Raw genomic sequence first — 22,785 nt, forward strand, 5'->3', positions numbered from 1 at the left:
CTGGTGTGGATGACCGTCAGCTGGGGTACTGATTTCACCCCCAACGCTGGCATCCCCACTCTACGCTCATCTCTGCTGAGCCTGGTTTTTATCATATTCCCCCTTCAAACCCAGTTTAAAGCCCTCTCAATCAGCCCTGCCAACTCATGGGCTAGAATCATTTTCCCTCTTATAGACAGGCAAACCCTATCTCTTTCCACCAGGCCTGGTGCCATATAAAACACCCCGTGAATAAAAAAGCCAAAATTCCACTGGTGGCACAAGCCACATGTTGATAAGGTGGCTGTTCCTTTTGGCATTCTTCCCTGCTACCAAAGGAATTGAAGAAAACAACACCTATTCTCCTGTCCTTACAACCGGTCATCCCAGTGCCCTGAAGTCCTTTTTGACTGCCCTAGGACTTCTCTCCTCAGTGTCAGTACTGCCAACCTGGGTAACAACAGTGAATAATTATCAGAGCGCTGACTCAGTTCAGGGAATCTTCTAGTAATATCTCTCACCCAGGCCCCAGGGAGGCGGCAGATTTCCCTGTGGAATTGGTCCTGTTGGCACATGGGAGCTTCGGTTTCCCTCAGAAGGAAGTCACTTAGAAAACACTGGGGATTTGCCTTTTATATGTCCAAGGGGGAGACACCATTTAAAATGCCAAGAAAAAAAATCAAGTTTTTTTGGTTTTCTAGTGACACAGCAAATGCAAAATCTCACCCTGTGTTGTTACAAAGAAGAAAATTTTGAATTCTTTTCTACTGCAGCTTCTCACTGCAACATTTTGCTTGATGCAGGTGAATGGCTGACTGCAAAAAAAGAGGACTTCTCTGATTCAGTTGTCTAACGGGATTTTTGGCAACCTGCTTGTTAGAAGGATTTTTTTCTTTAACAATATTGCTGTAGGAATGCATCTTCTAAGTAGCCTGCTACATTATTTTGACATGACTTTTGTATCTTTTGAACTTACAGTTTCTGGAATTCTTTTTCTCCCCATAAGAAGCAATGTTGCTGGGTGTGCTTTTTCTAATAAACCTTGATGGATGATCAGGAAAAAAAAAAGCTGTCCAGTGGCTTGATAATTTCAGGGTCAAAACAGATTTTATGTGTTGATCTTCTTTCACTTGCTGATGCATCTGTTTGACCAGGCAGCTGGTGCATAAGATCTAGCCAGCAGCACACAGAACACATTAGGAGAACAAAGAGAATGTGAGATTAAACCAAAAAGAGGCAAGAACAGCATTTCCTCACTGTTCTGCATGAAGGCAGAAGATGCTCCGAGAGGATGCTAACTCAATTTTCTTATTGGACTTGTGGCCTCTTCCCCCCCATCAGGTTATTCAAAGGTAAATTTGCTTTTCACTCTCTCAGAAAGACTATTTTCCCCTCACTGGTATATTTATTTATTAGTAACATTATTTGTAAAATGCTAACTTCATTGGCTGTGCTGTTATGATGTTATCTCTATGTGCTTCTGTGAGAATGTAACAATGTCATGAAGAAAAATGATGTAAAAGTGATATGGGTACATAAAACGGGATTGACAAAATGTAATAAATCACTGCTGGGCTGAAGAACAGACCTGCATGTGTAATGAAATACTTCAGCATTACATCATCGTTTATGTAACATCTGGCAGAGCCTTGTATTGTATTTCAGTGCTGATTTGAATCAGGATCATTTTTTCTCTGTGATAAAAGAGAAAAACAAGCCTCTAGGTTTTGCACATAGGAAACTGTAAAGAAAAAAAAAAGGAAAAAAGCAACCCTTAAAATACCCACGTCAGTTTCCCCCTGAGAAGTTCTGCCATCTCCAACTGGATGCAAATAATGTAATGACTGAGATGCATAAGAATAGTTAGCATCCTAGAGGACTTTCTCAGTTTTACAAGAGAAACATATTTTTACTATAAAGGGGAATTTTTGAGATTATTTAATCTAATAAGAGTTTTTCTAATTTACATCATTATACATACCTTGGAACCAGACTTCTAGAAAAAAAATTGCAGGTGTGAAGTCTATGTACTTGAGTGTTTTCCACTTCATGTTTTTTTCAAAGGAGAATTGAATTATCTTAACTGTGGAGTTCTGATCCTGTCTCATGAAGACATGTGGGTACTACTTCAGTGTGGATTCCTCCATCCCAGGCTGCCAGCAGAGTCTTCCTCATCCATGGGGTATATCACTCTGCCTTGTTCACCTGTGGTGCCAGGCAGGACAACATGATGGGGTTGTCCATCAGTTGACCAGCAGTGCTGAGGATTAGTTGAAATATGTTTAATTGGCTGTTGAAATAGATGAAATAAGGAATGTGAGTGTCTGCTGCAGAAGTGTCTGGATGACACACTCACATGTCTGAAATCAGTAGAAATCTTGCCATTAATTTCTGGGTTTCTTGGCTCTTGCCCTGTGGCTCTTGCCTCTGAAGCCTTTGGGAGGTCCTGGTGCAGTGCTGGTGGTGCTGTGAGGGTGCTGCAGGGATCCAGGCTGCCAACCCCCTCAGCAGCTGACTCTCCTTCCCCAAATTTTGGTGGCCCAGAGTGCAGAGCTGGGACATTGACAAGAACTTGCTGTATCTAAAAACAGGCCCTTTTTTTTTTTCCCCCCAGTGCTAGGAGGAAATAGATCAGATTGTCAAAAAGAAATCACTGTTTATTTAGCTCCTTTTTGTTAATCAAATACCGTACAGATAAGCCACCATTACTGCATTCACTCATCTCCCAGGGATTTTCCTATGGTATATTTATCCAGCAGTATAGGACTGGCTGCTACATACATAGAGCTAGTTGCTATAGCTATCTTACTTCCCCCCCCTATTTTCCCAAGGTTGGTACAGAATGGTAGATCTTGATATGCGTCAAGTAAAATGTTATATCTGAGTTTGTTTTCTGATAGCAGAAAAGGCAAAGGGAAGAGGAGCAGTCCCAAAACAGCAGTTACTAAAAACCTGATGAGGTGCAGGTGTCTGGAATGCTTTTTTCTCTTTCTGAACAATTGTTAGTTACTGAAAATATTGTTTCCTTAATTTTTTAAACTAGCAGTAACTTCTATTGATTTCATTTGGAGGAGAGAGATGCTGAAGAGCATGAATATCGTTGCAAGTAGGACTATATAAAACTGGCAAAGGCAGAAGAGTGAAGCAATGGTCATATAATTGAAGCGTAAGATTCAGAGTCAGGATTTCTAATTCCTATTTCTGATTTTCCAGCAGGTGATTTTGGGAAAACAAATCACTATCAGGGGTGAAAGCTGGCCATGTGCAGGGCCACAATGACTCTTTTTGGCAGCTGAGGCAACAGTGGGATGGTCTAGGATGGAAACCCCCTCTTTCTAGCACCTGAGGATTTTGGATAAACATATTTTTCCCTTATAGAAGTGTCATGGCAATGTACCAATGACCTATGGATTTCCTAGGGCAAGGAGAAACATTTTTACATTTCAGAGGCATGTCCATGATATTTTTGATCCTGGACATTCTAAAAGTGGAAGCAGACTGTCACATAGTTTACTGAGCAGGGGTGGTGTAAGGTTAGAGAACAAATGCTGGTGGATGCTAAGACCATCTTGAGGTGAAGAATGAGTTGTGATGATGACCTGTCAACCAACTCCCTCTCCTGTAATGAAAAATAAATTGCTGTGGTTTGAATGACAGACCTTTGCAGTGAGGTGATGTCTTCCCACAGGACTTTCTGTGAGACACCAAGTGAGACCTCCAGTGAGTTTAGTGGTTCCTTTGCATTTGCAGTTTGTACCTGTGCCCCTCATGCTGTGTAATGGCCACAACTTGAACAGGTTAATAGAAGACTAAATTATCCAATGGCTGTAAGTTTGTCTCAGTCCCCTGGGAAGGATGAGCTGACAATGCAAGAATATATATGAGCATAATTGAGAACTGGATTTCAAGGAGAAGAGTCCTTTGATAAGATATTGTCTGAATGGAAAGGGATTTTTTTTATCTCTGGTTTCTTCAATTTCTGCAGCCCCATCTGTGAAGAAACCTCGGACCGCTCCTGGCATGAGAAGGCCCAAGAAAGGCAGGTAAGCAGCTTGCTTTCTCTTCTGTATATTCCTCCAGCGGTTTGATCAACAGGAACTTTGGTCCTTAGCTTCATCCCTGTCGTCATGGGATCAGAGCCCCACTGTAAAGGTGTGCCTCTGTGTCTAAGACTGAGCAGTATGTTAGTAAAAGAGAATGAAGAAATGCTCTCTCTTGCTGTTCTTTACTTTGCCATGGCAAGGACAGGAGCTGGTGAGGAGCTGTTGCTGTAAGAGTAATTGCTTTCCTCAAAAGTCAGTGTTGGATCTGCCTCTTGCAAAGGGCTTGCTCTCCACACCTAAACAGTATGTGGGCACTGGCCTACATGGTGAAATTTGTCTAATTCACTGTATGGCAAGGCTTTTGGGCAGTCCATTACTGTGCTGAGCAGGAGAGAGGATTTTACTCTTTAATGGGCCAGTAATGTGTTCAAGATTTGGTCAAGCACTAGGGCAGGTGCTAATACACAACACTGGGACAAGAAGATGAGAATTCCCAGTCTGCCAAGAAGATGAGAGCAATTCTGGAGAAGTGAAAGCAGTCAGTCATTGGGGAAGAAGGCTGAAATGGTGCCTTGGATGGCCAGAGGTGCCAGAGTTGGTTCACTACTGCTGCTGGCTGAGGGACGCCAGTCCCCACAATCCCTAATGTCCTTCACAGCAAGGGCAAGATGCCCTTGTGATTTCACACTCTATAGGAGGAGATAAAGCATGGGTTTTTCCATTTCTGTCAGCCTCTGTCTGTAATAACTTTGCAGCCATGTCACCTGTTGGGATGTATGACTACCTTATTCCCATTTGCTTGTATGATGACTTGGTTCAAATTAAGGGTGAGTTGATCCTAGGATCTAGGCACCTCCAGGCTGGCAACCCTTGAAATGGATCCCACTCTCTGAAGGCCAGGGCATGGCTTGAGGTCCCCCTCACCTGTGCCTGCACCTTCAGTGAGCACGGGCAGCTCTCCACCATCACTGCCACTGCTCTCCACCTGCACAAAGGGCTGTCAGTAATCGCCGTGGCCACACCAGCCTGTGGGATCCGGGACAGTACCCAAAGAGCCTTTGACCATTGCTCAGCAATCAAAACTTTGAATAATCTGATTGAGTTTATCCACCACCTAGCAAATCTTTTCCTGCTGGTGTAACAGATAAAGGAACAGTAATGGTTACAGGGAATGAAGTTTGTGTGAGGATGCATAACAGTGGCATTTCAGATTTCTTTCTTTTCACTTCTTGACAGCTGTTTAGCATTTCACAGATGCCCATATTGATAACTTTCCCCATCATTTCTACATCATGAAGCTGCAGTTTTTTCCCAGATCTTCTATTTAATTCAGCGAAGCAATATTCAGTTGCCTATTTAAAAAGGAGATTGTGGACAAACAAGGCTGGCCTGGAAGAAGAATTGATTGGTTAAATCACAGCTGACTATGGAAAGGTGCCTCCATCAGGCTCTGCTCCCTGCTTCCCTTCCTCAAGATTTTGTGGAGTTGTAGGGACAGGGGAAAGCAGAAGGGAGGAAAATCCTTCATCTCCTACCCTGGCCTGTGCCCATGCTGTTCCCACTAGATTGATAGGACTCTTCTGGCAGAAGTATTAAAGTGAATGGCTGTCTAGATCAGTTTTTAAGCTAAAGATTACCACCAGCACACCATGTCAGGTCCATGCAAAATAGTCAGAGAATTTCTGCTGTGTAAGTTCGTTTCTGCCTTTTTTCTTCCCTGTGCTGGTCACTCAGGGCAACCTTTATTAAAACTACTCGGCTGTTCATGATTGCTCTTACATTGTGTTTTGTTTCCTTTGAGCTGGTGGTGTTCACATGCCAAGTTATTCCAAATTTATTGCAGATGAAGTCAGAATCATACAATTATTTGAAAACAATAAGTTTGGGTTATATAGTTTGGTTACTTTTTCACTTCGTTCTCTGCTATTTGATGGTTTGCTTCCAATGTTCCTTCCTGCTGACTTCCAATAGAGGTTTCTTGCTTTAAAAACAACTGGATTGATTTCCAATATAGACTTTTACTTCCTTGAAAACAGATCTTCTCAGGGGAAATTGGCAGTTCTCTGTGTATATATTTTCTTATTTGTATTTCCTTGGAGGGGTTTGAAGTCCAGAGACAAGATTTATGTCAACAAATCCCTCTTCCTCTTATCCAATTTAGTTGTTTTAACATAATGCAATCATTTTCTAAATCAAACTGATGGAGCACTTCCTAAAGGCATTACACCAGCTGTATATCTGGAATCATATTTGCCTTCTTTTATTGCATTAGCACCAGGCTTGAACTTTTTAAATTTGCATTGTGTTTTACAGAAGTTCTCAGGATATTCGAAGCAGTTTATAGCTAGAATCTGGCGTGTTTTAAACAGAGACTGGAGAGTGAATTATAGAGCAAAGCATGTGTAGAAATGAGATTTTGGTTTCATGGAGCAAGTAGAAATTGGAATGAGTAAGCAAGAGGAATATTGCATTTTCTGGGTGGATTTGGAGGCACTGCAAAAGGGGGGTGCTGTGTTACAACACTGATCCTGGGTGTCTCACAAGGCTTTCTAAAAGGTTTCACTTCTTCTCTTTGAAGAAGGTGCTGAGTAAGGATCTGGCATACAGCAAAATTGGATAAGCAGAGAGTGCCCAGGGCAATGCACTTAACACCTGCGATATAATGTGATGATGCCTCTGCCCTGGCTTTTGGCAAATATGTCTCTTGTTATTTGAACGTTGTCTTTCTTTTCACCATATGGTCTGACACTATCAGGCATCCTTCTCAAGATATGCTTGTAATACTAATGAGGGGAATTTTCGAAAACACAAACAAGATTCTCGTGCTCATCTGTGCTTTTAAGTATCTCCTCCCTTGTTCTTGTGTGGTTATTTCAGTGATAATTCTTGGTCACACAGGCAATGGGTCGTTTGGAACAAGCTGGCTTAAATAAGATGAAGAACATACAGTGAAAGGAAAAAAGAAAGCTCAGATGAAATTGGTTCAGGCACAGAAATGAGTTCCCCAAGCTGGGGGATGGAGAAGTATGTCAGTGCAACAACCCTTTGTGCGAACAGGACCATGGTACCTCCGGTATCCAGGGAGCTTGTGTGAAACCCTTCCAGTTTCTCAGTGCTTGGGACATAGCTAAACCACAGCTCTGCTAATTCCTTGCATGCTACTGTGACGTCACTGAGATGATGAAAATCCCATCAGAGATGGATGCTTTAGAGCGCTGCCAAAAGTTTGTGGAACTAACCTATTCCAGTCTGTTGTCTTTTTGTAACTCTTCTCATCTTCCACAGCAGAGGCCAAGTAATCCTTTCATAAGTTCTGTCCCTTTCCCATGCTCTGATAGACAAATGGGTGCAAGGGAGGTTCTTGGGGTACATGACTGGGTCCAATAAATCACATTGCAGAAGATGAGTAAGGCAGCACTGGAGCAGTGAGGGTCCTTGCAATTGCAACTCCTGTGCCATGAGTCTAAGCCTAATTCAAAAGCATTATTTTCCATTCCTCACCCTCCCAAAATATCACAATCAGCTATTGGACAATATCTTAACATCTAAAAAATTAATATCAGGTTATGAATAGTAAATTCACAGAATTCACAGAATGTCTGGGTTGAAAGAGACTTTCAAGATCGTCGAGTCCAACCCATGCCCTAGCACCTCAACTAGATCATGGCATCGAGTGCCATATCCAGTCTTTTTTTAAACACATCCAGGGATGGTGATTCCACCAGGCAGTCCATTCCAGCACTTTATCACCCTTTCTGTAAAAAACTTTTTCCTAATATCCAACTTATATTTCCCTTGACGCAGCTTGAGACTGTGTCCTCTCATTCTGTCAGTTGCCGCCTGGTGAAAGAGGTCAACCCCCACCTGACTAAATTGGCAGAAGATAGCTGACTGCTGGAGACCGTTCTCTGTTTTAAGTGAAAACTTTAGATTTTAATAAATAAGTAAAATTACAGTGATAAAACCCATTTTGAGGTCTTTACTGCAATTCTAGGAATAAGATTACTTAAAAAAAAGGTAGTCCACTACCTACAAATGGCTCTTAGATGAACATTTGGGCTCCCAGTATAGACAATTAAAAGGAGGTTCATGGTATTTTCCTGCAACACAGATCCTGCCAGGTGTGGCAGGCATTCCTGGAAGAGATGAAAATAGTCTTGGGCCCAATTGAAGGATCAAAGAAGCTTGTGTGCTGGCCGGTGGCTGGGATTTTTGGTGGTCAAGGGACAGTTTCTGATGGTTTGGTGATCTCTTCACAAATCCACTGAAGGGGAACGTGTGCTTAATGGAGGATGGTCGGGAAAGGTACCCAGTCTGGGTCCTGTTGGCAATGAATATTCATGACATAGGTAGTTTGGGGTCCAGTGACACTTTTGTCCCTTTTGCCCTATCCTCTCCACAGTGCAACTTAGCTCCTCTCTCTGGAATAAGCACTGGCAAAAGGAAGTTAACCACTGCTGAATTCATACCCAGTGCACTACATTTTCTGAAAAACCAAGAAGTTTGTGGTGTTGCAGAGGTGTGTGCCTACCTGACGCAATTCCTGCTGACACTGCATTAAACCAGCCCCACTGATGGCTGCAACACCCTCTCTGAGGTGTTAGCTGTTACCAAGATGTTTAAAACATCCTCTCAGTCTATTGACTGCCCACATGAGCAGTTCCACTTACAGTCCTTTACTATTGATTATATTAGGAAAGATGAAAAATAGGAAACCAGCATTGCAGAGAATAGGTCAATTTTTAAAGGCTCCCTCTTCAAATTAGCTGTTTTACAATTCAATATATGAACATAAAAATCTGGTCTTAGTGAGAAAAAAAGTCTTCGCACGCTTCGTTCTTCTTGCTTTTTATTGTTGCACATTTCAAGGGAGCCATGAAGCTGTAGAGTATTTGACCTCTTGCCTCTTACTAAATGATTAGTAACATATTTTTTTTCAATCACATTTTGTCACAGTTTCAAACTGCAACAAATTGTCAGTATGTCCCACATGTATTTCCGTCTACCATAAATCAAAAATTTAATGTTTCTCTATGTGTTTTTATTTGAATGGTCTTGTTAGAGAAAGATAATAGGAATAACTGAAGTGTAGTAACCCTCACCCTTTTTCACGCTTTTCCCTTCCTGTGTCATATGTCATGGATAACTGAATGGCCAGATTGATGGCAAAATCCCAGAGAGGGCTATGATAAAGCTGTGTTGGGAAGGAAGGATTGCCTTCCTGCCCTAGAGTATGATCCTCCTTCCTCATTGAGGAGCACCATACTGATTGCGTTCCAGCCACACACCATTGCCAAACTACATCTAATTGTCTGTCTGTTGCCCCCTGGGTTTATTTCAATCCTGAATTTTCAAAGGTGGTATTATTGTCTGAATGGAATTTGGACACTGCTACATGTACTGAAATAGGACTGAAATGCAGAGACTGGGGAAAGCAGTGTTCACACCCAACACTTGGGTGACAATCTGTGTAGCACAAATGGCAGCTCAGATTCACGTCTTGTTCATCACATAAGCAGTGCACCTGGAGAATCGGTGTGTGAGCAGGGAATGGGAAACTTGTCCTCTCCTCTGCTCCCCAGCCTTTTGCAGCACCTTCATGTGACTTACATTGTAATGTCACCCTCTGTCCGTGGGTTTTAACTCAACAGTTAAATTTGCCACAGGAAATCAGTAGCAAACTGTCCTAACTTGATCTTCCTAACCTGGGGACCTCATTCCTCACTGTTTTCCCAGCACATAGATTTTCAGATGTCATTGTTCCCTTAACGCGGTTATGAAAGGGTGCTGCAAGACACTTTGTTGTAAGACCTTACGGATCTGCTGACAGGGTAGAGAAGAAACCCAACTAAAATTTTGTTGTTTCTTTTTCTTCAGCCAGAAATTAATTTACCAGCAGGGGCCTCCCTCATGATTATGGTTGGGTGTTTTCCTCTACCAATGAGGTTGAAAATAAAGGATAGAAAGGTATCGATATATGTGTGACCCCAGAGCTAAGGGCAGATGTGGTCTCAAAGTGCGTTTTGTCTCCCCTGAGTGTGTGTGGATCTTGTTTTCTGTGTTGGGAAGCTCAGGGAGGCAGGGGGCTGTGCTTGGTCATGGGCCCTGTGCTCTCTTGGTGCTTTACCTGCCTGGGATGAACAGCTTTTGGGATTGCTGTTGGGATGGTCAGCAAGATTTTGGAAAATCTGCTGTGGGAGAAATCTTTCCAAAACTGACCTGGGCTCCAGCCAGCATACTGGGGAGAAAGCCCAAGTGCCTTGGACATTGAAGGAAGGATGACAGAGAGAGGTGGCTGCTGCCAGTGGCTCATCCACTGGAGCTTGTGACTCAGTGAGCAGTAAGGGGTGCCTTGCAGGGTAGTGGGAGCACTGATGTCCCCTGAAGCCCCTGAGCCTTGGCCCTAGTGCTCCTCAGCCTCCTCCTTCACAACTGGCAGGGCACTGACATCGGCACGGGGTCTCCTCTCTCTTTTACACCCTGGAAACCCAACACTTGGTGCGTCCAGCCCTGCAGTGGATACAGCTTGGATACAACACTTGCACTGTCACAGCAAACGCTACATACTGTCACAGAGGAATGCTGTGTTACTTTTTATTACCGGAATAGTTGTATTTTTGCCCCTGGCTGGTATGGTGGGAAGGCTGTTTTCCTTGCACTTACCTGGTTCTGACTACCCTTCCTGCTCTCTTCTGCTGTTGAGATACGCTCTTTATGGTATATAAGGCATTTCAAGTGATTTTGCTCTAATGGTAAACTATAAAAATCGCTTGAGTTAGTGGCCCCTGGGATTGTGTTGTAATCCAGCTGTTGTCCTGTTTTAACTTAATCATTTCTATTTGCTAATAATGTATGTAGTGAAAGAAATTTTTTCTCACAGGCACACATACATGAACAGTCTTCTTATATGCCCCCTTCCCCTCAAGGACAGTGTGTCAGGCTACACGCTGCCACGACAGCTCCAGCAGTGTTAGCTGCACCATCAGCTCCTGCTCCCACCCCTGCCCCACCCGGACATGCATCCCCTCTGCATCTTGAACATACATTTTTACAAGCACAAGCTTTGGGTGGAGCCTATTAGAGGGTGATACCAGGTGGCAGAGCCACTGTGGGCTGTGGAGCAGTGACTGCCTGGAGTGGGATAACAGCAGGGCATGGGAATGTGAGAGCAATGTGATTGCTATGGCTACTTAGCAGCTAAATGTTATGATGATGATTAAATAATATTTGAAATTGGGTCCTGGGATTTGGATGCAGAATTCTCAGCTTGTCTTGTGTAGCTGTACGTAGATGGGAGGTAACTAATTTTGTACTAGTCCTGGTTGTGTTGTATGGACTTTTGGTTTTAAGAATGAATGACAGTTGTCAGTGTGGGAACCAGCCCAGATCTTGGAGGCAGCAATGCCAAAACCAAATTTCCTAGAAAAAAATTTGGGATCAGTACATGTAAGCTGATAGTGTTGACATCTTTGAATGAACTGAACATGGACATCACCTTAATCTGCCCCAGGCACATCTACTCTATGTTCTGTAGTGGTTTTGTAAGTGGCTGTCTGCCCTTGTGTACTGATACTGTTGATGGGAAAAGATTAAGACCTTTCAAGTGACACCTGCCTTAAACAAACAGTGACAAATGAAAACCAAATCACACCACTTTTAGAGATGTCACTGGATGAAAGTTTATCCTGGTCAGAATGTCTCCATGGATCTGCAGTGACACTTCACAGGCCTGTTTCCAGGAATGGAATGTGGGCTTTGGATCTTTCATCCAGCTAACATTGGTCTTTGTTGTGGCATTTACTGTGTCTTAAAGGAAAATTCTAGTGATTTTTCAAAATTCTAGCAGTTCTTGAAAGCAACTGAATTGCCTTTGAAAAAAACCCAGAATGCTGTATTTATGAGACCAATCATCAATCAGGCAAAGAAAGAAAGAAAGAAAACCCAACAACCCAGGAAGGCAAATGGTGATAAAGATCCCAGATAAAGTCACTCTTCTCAGCAGGCAGAAAGTCTGATGAACTGAAATGGAAAGTCCTTCTCATTGATTCCACTGGGAAAAGTAATTGACTTTGAACTCTTTGAATAAGTTGCAATCTGTATTTAATTTTTTGTCCAAGGAAGAGAATGTAATTTTGTTTTTCTTGTGGCTGCTATTAGCCTTAATGTCAGTTGCACAGCTGAATTTCTTGCATCAAGCTCCAAATTTACCCCTGATGTCAGTGTGCTTAGGAATAAAACAAAAATCAGCCTTTCATCTCTCAGTTGCTTAAAGGATCATGCCATAATACCACATTTATTAATTCAAAATCTCTCCTGTCTGTACATGCACAAATGCAGCTAAGTATTCTGAGGAAAGGCAGGGAAAGTGTAAAGACTGTAATTAAACTTTTAGACATTAATGCAACCTATTAACTGAAAATATTCAGAGAGTTCTAGCAAACGTACACATTTTTGCCCTTGGACTGCCTGGAGAGATTCAGCACTTCAGGCTGTCAAGGTGGCAGATATATACTGTTGGTTTTCTCGCAGGGCCACATTAACTTTTGAATGACGCATACAGGATAAAGTTTGTTGTCATCAGTTCCAACGTGGACAGGGAGATCTGCATCTGACCCCAGTGGAGCCAAGACCAGTTTCCTCATACAGATGTATTTTGGTAAGATCACGTCAGTTCTGTATTGGGATAGCCATCTGAAAACGGAGGAGCTGTACTTGAGCTTGCACACCATGCCTTGCCTCTTCCGATATGGAGGATCTGATCCTGCAAGCCTTCCTGAAATAAAAATCATGCATGTGCCCTTGCTGTCCACAATACCTGGGTACATACAATCTTTCTGTAAAAACTCCTGTCTTCACCTCACATAGACTTGTTTAGCCAAAGACTGTGAGGAGGAGAAAACAGTTTTGATAATGAAACTTTAATGATTTACACTGGCAGTCTGGGGACATTACACTTTCAATCACCAACACAAACAAGATCAGAAAGCTCATCTAGAAAGACATGTTTATGGAGAAATAATGAGTCTCTCTAAGGCTCCAGATAGCAATGAATGTTGGAAAGGCAGCAAATGTTAAATACCAACCCACTTGAGAGATCCTTTAAAATAACAGAAAAATGTAAATAGACCATTCTGTGAATGAGGATTGGGGGTTATTTGTTTGCATTTATCAGCCATTGTAAAAATTAAGGGACAAAGGCAGTCCAGACTGTTTTTGAAGAGCTCTGATAGGGAGAAGCCATGATCTTGAGGCATGGACAGGTGAGGTGGCCATGCCTGGACCCCTGAAGAGGCACTTTCTTTACACAGGGCAGAACACTCCCCCCACACTCATAGTTTCACAAATAAAAAGACTAAGGGAAACTGGAAAAACAGATGACAAATATATCTTAAAATGGTGCTAAACTGTTTTAAACATCTCTTTTCTCAGAGAAAGGAAAAAATGTGAACCAAATACATCTGCTACCCAAGAGAATATGTCTTCTGTGTGCAGAGTAGAAAACCAGAAGGAAAGCTTTTGTTTTTTTCAGCAGTGGTGTTGTTTTCTGATACTTTCTCGCATTTTTCTGATAAAAACAGAAGATGAGCGAAAGTGTTTCTATACACAATCTATCCACAAGCTGCAGGCGAGCAGTCTACATGTAGATGTCTGACTATGTGAAGTCTAATATTCTGTGTTGTTCTTCATTGTGTTTGTTTTCCTTTTGTTTTTCATGACAATTGATACACAGATTTGCTCCACAAATTCTGACAGCTTAATGTTCCTGCAAGGCCAGTGGAGTACCAGTTATGGTCTTGCGTTTTACCTCTTTCTTCCTCAGTCATACACTTTTCTTTTAGTACTGTTTGCATATTAAATTCTTCAAACTTTGTCATCATGTTTATCTCAAAATTCTTTTTGTCTATTTTCATGGGCTTATACCAGGAACTTTTAAGAATGTATTTTCTGTAGCCCCACTGAAAATTTTACAAGCCGCTTTGCATCAAGTTCTGCTACAGAATTTTGCTTTTCCTTATTAACAGACTTTTCATTTCTCTTTTGGTAATATGTGCTGTCACAGGCTGTTTTGTTTGAGAACATGATTCTTATCCCCTGTAGAGGGATTCCTTGTGGAATATAGGATACCCCAGGAGAGCTTAAGCATCCCAGGGCTGTTGCAGAAGTACCCCTGACGGGGCCTCAGGCTGAAGATAGGCTTGCAAGGCACCTGCTAGCCAGCAGCCTTGAACAGCCTTGGGAAAAGGTATACACTGGTCAGCTCCCCCGCTGCTTAGAGGCTTTCTCATGGGAAAGGGGCGTGAACTTTGGGAAAAAAAGTATAACTTGGTGTAACCGGACAATAAAAGGGGAGCAACGATGCTCAAATTGTGTCAGTGTTTGTGTCGTGACTCTGGCTGGATTCCCCTGCTCCCGGGACCCCCCCTGCTACAATCCCCAGCCATGACAACAATTTTGCTATCAGTATTAAAATCCTGTGAGTGTGTCTTGGGGTGACCTTATGATGTGTATCCCATATCGCTGCCTATGCCCAGAAATTAATTTTTGGGCCTTTCTATGCCTCTAAACTGAGCCTGAGAGGGGGAAGGAAAAAAACTGAGCAAAACTTTCTCAAAGCAGTTGTAGCTTGTTCAAGGTCACATAAAGATAGCAGGTTTTCTTTTCCCCAGCTGGGGCAGGGGAGCGAGGAAGCACCCGGCTTGCGGCTTTCCAGTCAGCTTTTGGCCAGTTTTTCCAGTTTCTGGTTCTCCGGAGAGAGACTGAGAGTTGAACTTTTCCTTCTCTGGAATTTTGGATTTTTTCTCCCTTTTCTAATGGACTGCTTGATTGCTGTAACGTCAGAGCACATCAGGAGGACTTTCCACCAGGCACAGAGGGCCTGGCCCCGGCCCAAGCCCCAGCTCCAAGGAGACCAAAGGGAGGACTCTAACGCTTTCCCAGGTTTTTCCTCTGCAGCGAAAGATTTTACCATTTAACATTATTTTCCTTTCCTGTGTGTTTGTTAAATAAATAGTTTTATCTTCTTCACTTTCCTTTGAGGAAAATTTATTTTTTCCCGAACCTGGTGGGGGGAGGGGTGGTTGTGCCTTCTCTCAGGGGATGTATTTCTAAATTTGGCCAAGCCGGAACAGAGTGTCAGTACAAATAGGACAATCTGGGAAGTTGTGGAGTAGGTCCACTGTAAAGGCTACGGACACTGCACCGGACGAATGATGTAGAGCACTGCAAGGAGTCAGAATAACCTAAGTCAATGAGTAATGAACTAAACCCAGAAGTAATTTTTGGACACACAGAGGTCCAAGGTGATGCACCTGAGGTTGCATTTACCAACATTACTAATTTTACTTGAATATCATACAGGCTGTCAGGAATACCATGGCTTTCCATCATCTCTTGTCTTTCAAAACAAGCCCTAAACCTTTATGCATAGTGAAGGCAAACACGGACCCAGACATTATGCTAAGCAGATACGACTTGCCAGAAAGACGTACCTTAGTGGCATGTCTTGGTAATCCTCTCCTCTAGAATGAAGGCCCCTTCCTGACTTTGAGGTTTCATCAGAGGTCACGATATACAGCTAGTTCTGCGATGAATAATTCCCTGTGCACCATTGCTTCTGTGTACTAGGCTACACCACCAAGCAGGTTTTGCTACTGATTTTTAGTTAAGATCTTGTCTGAAGCTCTTGATGCTATTGACTGGGCACTGTTGCTTTGATGGCAAGCAGGTGATGGGAGTGGGCCATGGATTTAGTCCATTCATGGCAGAAACAGAATAAGCTGAAGAAATGTCTGACTGTACATTGCTAGGCTGACATATGTTGTTCCTTGAAGCTTTACCTGTTTTCTTTCTTCTTCAGTGTGTTCTTGAGACATTTCCTTTCCATAGCACATATGCTATTGTAGAATCTCAGCACTTCAGCATCTGAGCTGTGTTTATCCTTAGAACATGCCATGACTAAAGCAGCATTTTCATCCTTAGATTTTTTAAAGAGTGAAAAATTGCCAGGAAGTTTGTAAGTGGCTTGATGAAGATCACAGAGCTTTTGTGGGCCAGGAAATCCTAAATCCAAAACTCATATGGTAAATTATACCGTTCTTCCTCCATGACTGTGTGAAGAGACACTTTCTAGTCATAAGGAGCAGCCTTACCAACAGGCTGATAACACATGAATATTTTTGTCTAGTGGATCTAGTGTGAGTTGGCAGAGCTCTTGGGCAGTGCTTCCAGCTGGAAGTGTGCGAGGACATTGGTCTTTGGAAACTTTGCTCTTGAAGAGAGTCATTTGGTGGAATCTGGTGGAAGTCATTTGGTGTATTTTCTTCTGGTTTCTATGCCTGAGGAAATGTGGATTGAGGCAACATGCAGCAAGAAGATCTTCAGTGTATTTTCGCCAGATTATTTGTAGACATAGGAATGGGACGTAGGCATTTTCTGTGCACTGCATCCTAATTTCTGGGTGGACTTTACTTAGCGTCTGATGAACCTGAAGCATCCACTTGTTCACCTCTCTCTTGCTGGGAAGCAGAGGAAATGGTCATTCAAATGGTCACAGACATTTAATTTACAGAGATGGCTTCAGATTAACATATCTCTAATGAAGATTTTCTGAGACTCTCTTTGAATGAAAGGAGATGTATTTCTGTACGGCCTGGCACTGAAGATGCATATGTAGGTGGTTGACTTCACACTCTATCAAAGTCTTCTAATCCATCTGTTTTTTTTGGAAAAAAAAAATTAGAAAGTTTATGGATGGGGTTCTACTGAGAGGTCTGGAAGAATGGTTGGTCACGGGGAAGGATTACAGAGCTGGGGTGACTGTAATGCTGAGATCAGTCCTAAACCTCATGTTATTCAGCAGTGTTATCAGAATCCTTTTTGCAGAGATAAAAGAGTTTCCGTTTATAATTTTATGCCACCCCAAGGATTACCAAGGGCTGCCACCCTGATTAGTAATTTTTGCTGGGTCAGCACACTCAGAAGGACACTCACCTAAACCAAGTAAGATTTAATGTATGAAAAGTAAGTCATAGCCCAAAGATAGCTGACTGCTGTCCTTTCTCTACCAAACGGGACACCTTGGAAACCGGCTTTGACCTGAGAAAACTTAAGGTGGTGCTTCCCATCCAAGGGGCTTCATCCTCTCAAAAGGATGTTATGGAAAAGCTACTCCCACTAAGCTCACCTCACTTCAGTGTGCCTAGAATATGGGATCAAAGCATTTGCCCTCTTGTTATCTATCAGAGAGATGATTAATTTGTGGTGAGAAGCTCTTCTGTGGGTAGACAGTAATAGCTATTCAAAGAGAATTTATTGTAGTGGAGAAAGGCATAACTGGCTGGAGCTGTAGTGCAGGGAGGGTAATATTTCTGGAGTAAACCATGGGAGCAGAAGATGGAGTTTCTATTTCCTGATGTTCTCATAACAAGATTGGATGTTCAGACAGACTAAAACATCTCAGTCAGGCCAAAACCAGCTGGTTTTGGGTCAGATGCAAATGAGGGATCTGTCTACCCTGGACATCTCAGGCACTCAATAGGTAATGAAAATAGTCCTGCCCAGCATCCTTGATAGGAAAGATGGTCCAAGTTAAGTTGGTGCAATGTTTTTTATGAACTGAATTGATAAACTAAACTGTCCCTGATGCTTCTCAGAGACATCCTTTGAAGGACCATGGCTCCATTTGCACCTCACTAACTGCTTGAACACCCCCTTCTCCAGATGTGGTAGCCACAGACAGCCAGGTGCCCTGCAGAGACCTGCTTCCCAGTCCCTCTGTTCAGCAAGTCCATTATGCTGGTCTGCTGGGGCTACTGCACCACTTCCAACTTTGAAGGGAGCCTTCTTTGTGGTTTTTATTTAGAAATAATTTTTTATCTGTAGCAATTACATTTGTGATTTAATGAAGCCTATTTTGAGACTGACATGTATGAGGTCACTTTCTTTGCTTGTTTTTATTTCTAAAAAACATATCCATAAGTAACACCAAATAGGAAATTTCTTTAACACCTGCCCTTATACATGGATGGGTAGAAAACAATAAAGTTTAGAAATAAATATCCCTATATAGACAATGCAAACAAAATTTACACTGCAGGTAAAGAAACAGTCACAAAGGAGTTGTTTTAAATGTTCCACTTCCTAGCAATTAAAGGAGATTTCTAAGCATGTGACAGGAGCAGTCCATTAGCTGGTGATCAGTGATACCTTCTAGAAACGTCTTCCTAAAGGGAACAACTGGATATGTGAATGGAAGCTCTGGTGGAGGCAGATGGCTGTGTGCAGGTGTAAGGTGGCTCAGTGTGCAAGTCTGATAGGCTCACTGCCCTCTATGAGGAGGATGGTTGCCAGCATGCGACTGTTGAGGCATTTGACAGGAGCTAGAGACAAGACAAGCACATAATTCAACACAATTTTAGCCTGGTATTTACATAAGTAATTTACTTTTTGCAATTATGCGCTATGCTCTTGGTCACCTGGGGCCATGTCTGAGGCTGACTATGTTACAATCCTCAGGGGGATCATTAGACATCTGAATTTTTATGTTTTGACTGCAGGCCAGAGGTGCTGGCAGGTAAAAGCAGAGCTGTCCAAGTAGGTGGGCAGGAGGTGCCATGGACTCTCAGGCTGCAGGGCTCAGAGCTGTGATGGCTGTGGAGAGCACTGATAGGGTTGGTCAAAGCAGCCTGCCCTGCTGTCCTGTCAGTAGACTGGGAGGGTCACCAGCTGAGTGCCAGGAGCAGGTTCCTGTACTCCTGAAGCATCTTTCTCCTGGAGGTAATTTTTTCCTGGTGAGAAGTTTCATTTAGCTATCCCTTCCCCTGAAGTTTTAATGACATCTAGTGCAGGCAGTTGTTCTGGACCACAAGATGGTATTTAAATTTGTGTTGGTGTGACAACTTCCTTCTCTTGCTCGCCTTTCTGTGCAAATCTTGTCCTGCCCTGTTTCTGAGGTGAATTTGGCTTTGTCAGTGACTGGTTGCTGTCTGCTGAATGTTCCTCTCACTCCTTCCAACAGGTATTGCGAATGGACACTGAAGAGGTCTCCAGGCATCTGAAATTGCTGTAGACAATTTGTTCCTACACACCCTCTGGAGAGTTTTTTCCTTCCTAGAGAAGTTGTCCAATGAATGATACACTCAGGGCAGTTATTGGCACATCCTTTCTGATGCAATGGATAGCCTGGAGCATTCCTGCTTCCTGGTCTGAAAAGAAACAGTCCAGGTGTGACAAAAGGTATGGTGTAGTGTACGTAGTGCAAGACCACCCATGGGCCACATGCAAGGGCTCCTGCCCAGGCCCCTGGCCAAAGGGTGACAGCAGGTTTCCCACCTCTGCAGACCACCCAAGAAGCTCCTGCTCCTGCTCCAGGCACTGAGAGGCTGGCAGGGAGCATCCCACCAGCTTTACAGCTGTGGCCATATGTCACATATCTCTTTTTGGGGCAGCACAGAGCAGCACCCTGAGGGCTGTCTGCCTAAGGCTTATCACTCACTTCATGATAGATATTTCCATCTGAAAAAGCAAGGAGTGATATTTATTATCTTTTTACTAGTGCCTTTAACTTTTAAATAGAACAGAAGAGAAATTGGTTTTATATGGATTCTTTCACTCTTCCATATTGCAAGGCACTTTTACAGATCAGTTAAGTTAGGATGTAGTGCTGGTAATGCAGTGTCTCTGGGCAGACAGGGCAGTCTGAACTGCACCATATATCACGGTACCCACCTCGGCTGGATGTGATGTGCATGCCTTTTGATCTTTTTTAATAGCTATTCCATACCTGCCCTTGATTTTGACTGGCTAAATCCAAGCTATTAAATCTGTGTCTCAGTATGTCTTTAAAACACCTTTTAAAAAGGATGTTTAGTACTTGTAAAAGTTGCCAGATTAAGGTAGGTTTGTGGAATACACAGTTTTATCCCCTAATTGCAATGCCAAGGCATTCAAATATTCAAGGGGATTGTAAGAAGCATTGGATCAGCAGCTGAACTCTGCTGAGCTTTGTCTATGTGTAAGAAAGACTGTTCTGATTTGGTGTCCTTTTATTGTAAAAAGTTCTATTCCCAGTGATGAAAAAAAGGACTTTTTCCTTGCAGGAGATAACTTTAGAAAATAAAAGATAACTCTCTTTCCTTGTAAATATATTTATTTACCTGTAACATACTAGGCATCCTGTGTGTGTGTGAGTCATGCAGGTGCCATTGGTTCCTCTACATTGGTGGCCAGTGGGGATGTAGACACCAACAGCAGGGAGCACAGGACGGCTGCCCAGTTATGGGAGCTGCCTCAACCAGCCAGCCTCGGGAGAAAGAAATACCATTTTACCAGATTCTTAACCCAATCAGTGCTGCAGAGCAGCAGGTGGTGCTTTCTCAATAAATCAGCCAAGGCTGTGGCAGCTGCAGGAAGCTTTGAGATATTATTATTCATACTAAAATACTGGCAAAAGAGTTTATTAATAGGCATATATTCCTAAACACACTGCTCCATACCAGCTTGTGTATCTTGTGATCCTTCATTTTTTGTCCTCCCATTCATGCTTCTGAAGTGAAATAGTAAATAATTATTTCTGTACCCCAGAATCTTCCCATTAATCTTCATTAATGATTACTTCTGCCACTTTCAAGCTGGTTTTGTAAAAATTGTGCTTGTATAATTGACCAAATCCCTCTCTCATTTCCTTTTAAGCTACATTATTGATGTCAAGTGGGAACAGAATACCCCTGAAGTGTAAGACCTGAATTTGACTCAAAGACTATGCAATGCTAAAAGCTTTCCTGTCCTATTATAGGTTGCATCCACTATTTTTAGCAGAAGAAATCATGAACTGCACAGAATATTACCTCTGAAAAATTATCAGGAGAACACATAACAGATAGAGTTGAAAGACAAATTAATTAGGGTTTAAAAAGAAAATAAAAAGAAAACTGAAACCTTTAGTGCTGGTATAAAATGGGAAGCAGACTGTACTCTAGTGCAAATCACTAATGGTTAAATTCTTCTTTCAGACTCTACATAAATCAGAGTAGCCTCACAGAGTTTAATAGTCATGCCAAAATTGCATTGGTGTAGTCAGCTCATTTTGCCCTTACAAACTTGGCATTTGTCGTTGTAGGTCTAATCCAAACTCTGTGGAACCTCTTGGGAATCTTTATATTCAGATAATGGGATTTGGATTGGATGGTATAAGTTTAACATGAATCATAATTAGCTCAATTTGGTATTTTTATGGCTCATAATATGCAAGAGAGGCACATGAGCCAGCTGGAGCATTGATCTTGTGCTTAGGAATGGAAGTGAAACCATGAAGAGTTTCCCTTAGTCCACCTAATTTAACTCAGATTGTATGTAAGAAATTACCAAATCAGAACAAGCTTGAGCCCTGATGTCATATCATGGATTCTGTCTTCTAGTTCCAGGTCTCCAGTAAAGTGATTCTCCTCTTTCACTTCTCATGAGTCTTGGCTATTCATAACACTCATCTCATAATGTTGATGTCATTAAGTACATTAGTATTTAATATGCTACAGGGATAGCATTATCTTGTCTACTATGTTTGCTTAGTTCATTATGTTCTGTGCATGTAGTGGACAAGAGGACCCAGAGGTCACAAAGCCTTGTTTCTGATCTCATTTACATTGGAGATGCATCAACAGAATTTGATGAACTTTGATGAAATTATTCTTGGTATATAGTAGCACAGCACAAGTATGAATCTAAGCTCTACTGTAATTCCGTTTATCTGCTGGAATGGCATTGCTCATGCTGAGGGTAAGAGGGAGTTGTACTTGACATGTATATATGTATATTTATACAATAATTCTTTAAAATGGCTGTTCATGTTCAAAAGGAAAAAAACATATTCTATGTTCATTGGGGATTTTCTGGAGATATTAGACTGTTGTTAACAGCAGGAAAATTTAGCCCACACTATTGCATGCTTGGAAGCAAAATGACACACAACCACTGCATGCATCTCTTGTCCAGAGCCCTTGTGCAGTAGAAAATGTCTTTCACCTTCTGTACTGATGAAAGGAAAAGAGCTTACTGCCAATTTGTGTGAAGAGAAGAAGACTTTCTTCTAGTCTTCATCTAAGAAACAAGCAGATGAAAGGATGCTTTTGTATCAATATCATATAAAGGGTAATGAAACTGGAAATAGATTAATGATTTATTGCTCTTCCAGCAGCGCTCTTAAGTATATGGGAAAATTGGCTTTCCGTATATACAGTAGCTGCTTATATAGCATGACTAAAGAAAGACCCTGTGAATAGGAAAGGTCCCAGATGAATGTGGCCTGAAATAGAGGAAAACCTCTATTTCTACAGCAGGAAGGATTGCGTGGCTTTCACATGCCTTGCCAGTAATTTGCCAGTGTTTACATTTGATCTTTGGCTTGCAGGAGCATTGGTTTAGTAGGCTGTAAAGGTGCCTTTCCCCACCCGCCATTTGCACCAATGAAAGTTATTATATTACAACCATCCCTTTTTCTAGGTGTCAAGCAGGAAAGCCATCACCTGGGAAAAGGGGAGAAGTGGTGGTGTAAATCCTGTTCACTTACTACACTGAAGAAAACATGAGGTGTGTCTCTTGGCTGCTGGACAACGATTTCACCATGGAGAGGAAGAAGGTGTCCTAAGCAGTCAGGAGCAGGAGAATGTTTGCTAGCAGAAGGGATCGGGACCAGGAGAGCGTAGGGAGGGGACAGCCCCTTTTTTGAGTGTTGCCTGGTGTCATCCCCAGTGAAGCTGCCGGGCTTCTG

At 42.4% G+C, this 22,785-nt stretch overlaps 1 long non-coding RNA gene across 2 annotated transcripts in view; it reads left to right on the forward strand.

Annotated features, from left to right (window-relative positions):
• Window positions 1-970: 970 nt before the first annotated feature.
• LOC121664714 overlaps window positions 971-22,785 on the forward strand; it is a 48,106-nt gene continuing 26,291 nt past the window's right edge. Inside the window, exons 1-3 of one of the 2 annotated variants that reach the window (XR_006016100.1) lie at window positions 971-1,331; window positions 3,965-4,022; window positions 19,039-19,492. This is a non-coding gene — a long non-coding RNA (uncharacterized LOC121664714). Of the gene's footprint in view, window positions 1,332-3,964; window positions 4,023-19,038; window positions 19,493-22,785 lie in introns of those variants that run through there. The other variant, XR_006016101.1, reaches the window with a different exon arrangement.

The sequence above is a fragment of the Corvus kubaryi genome, unplaced genomic scaffold (assembly GCF_017639235.1).
Source record: "Corvus kubaryi isolate FWS band 111438036 unplaced genomic scaffold, C.kubaryi_AGA036_p1.0 37308, whole genome shotgun sequence".
NCBI lineage: Eukaryota > Metazoa > Chordata > Aves > Passeriformes > Corvidae > Corvus > Corvus kubaryi.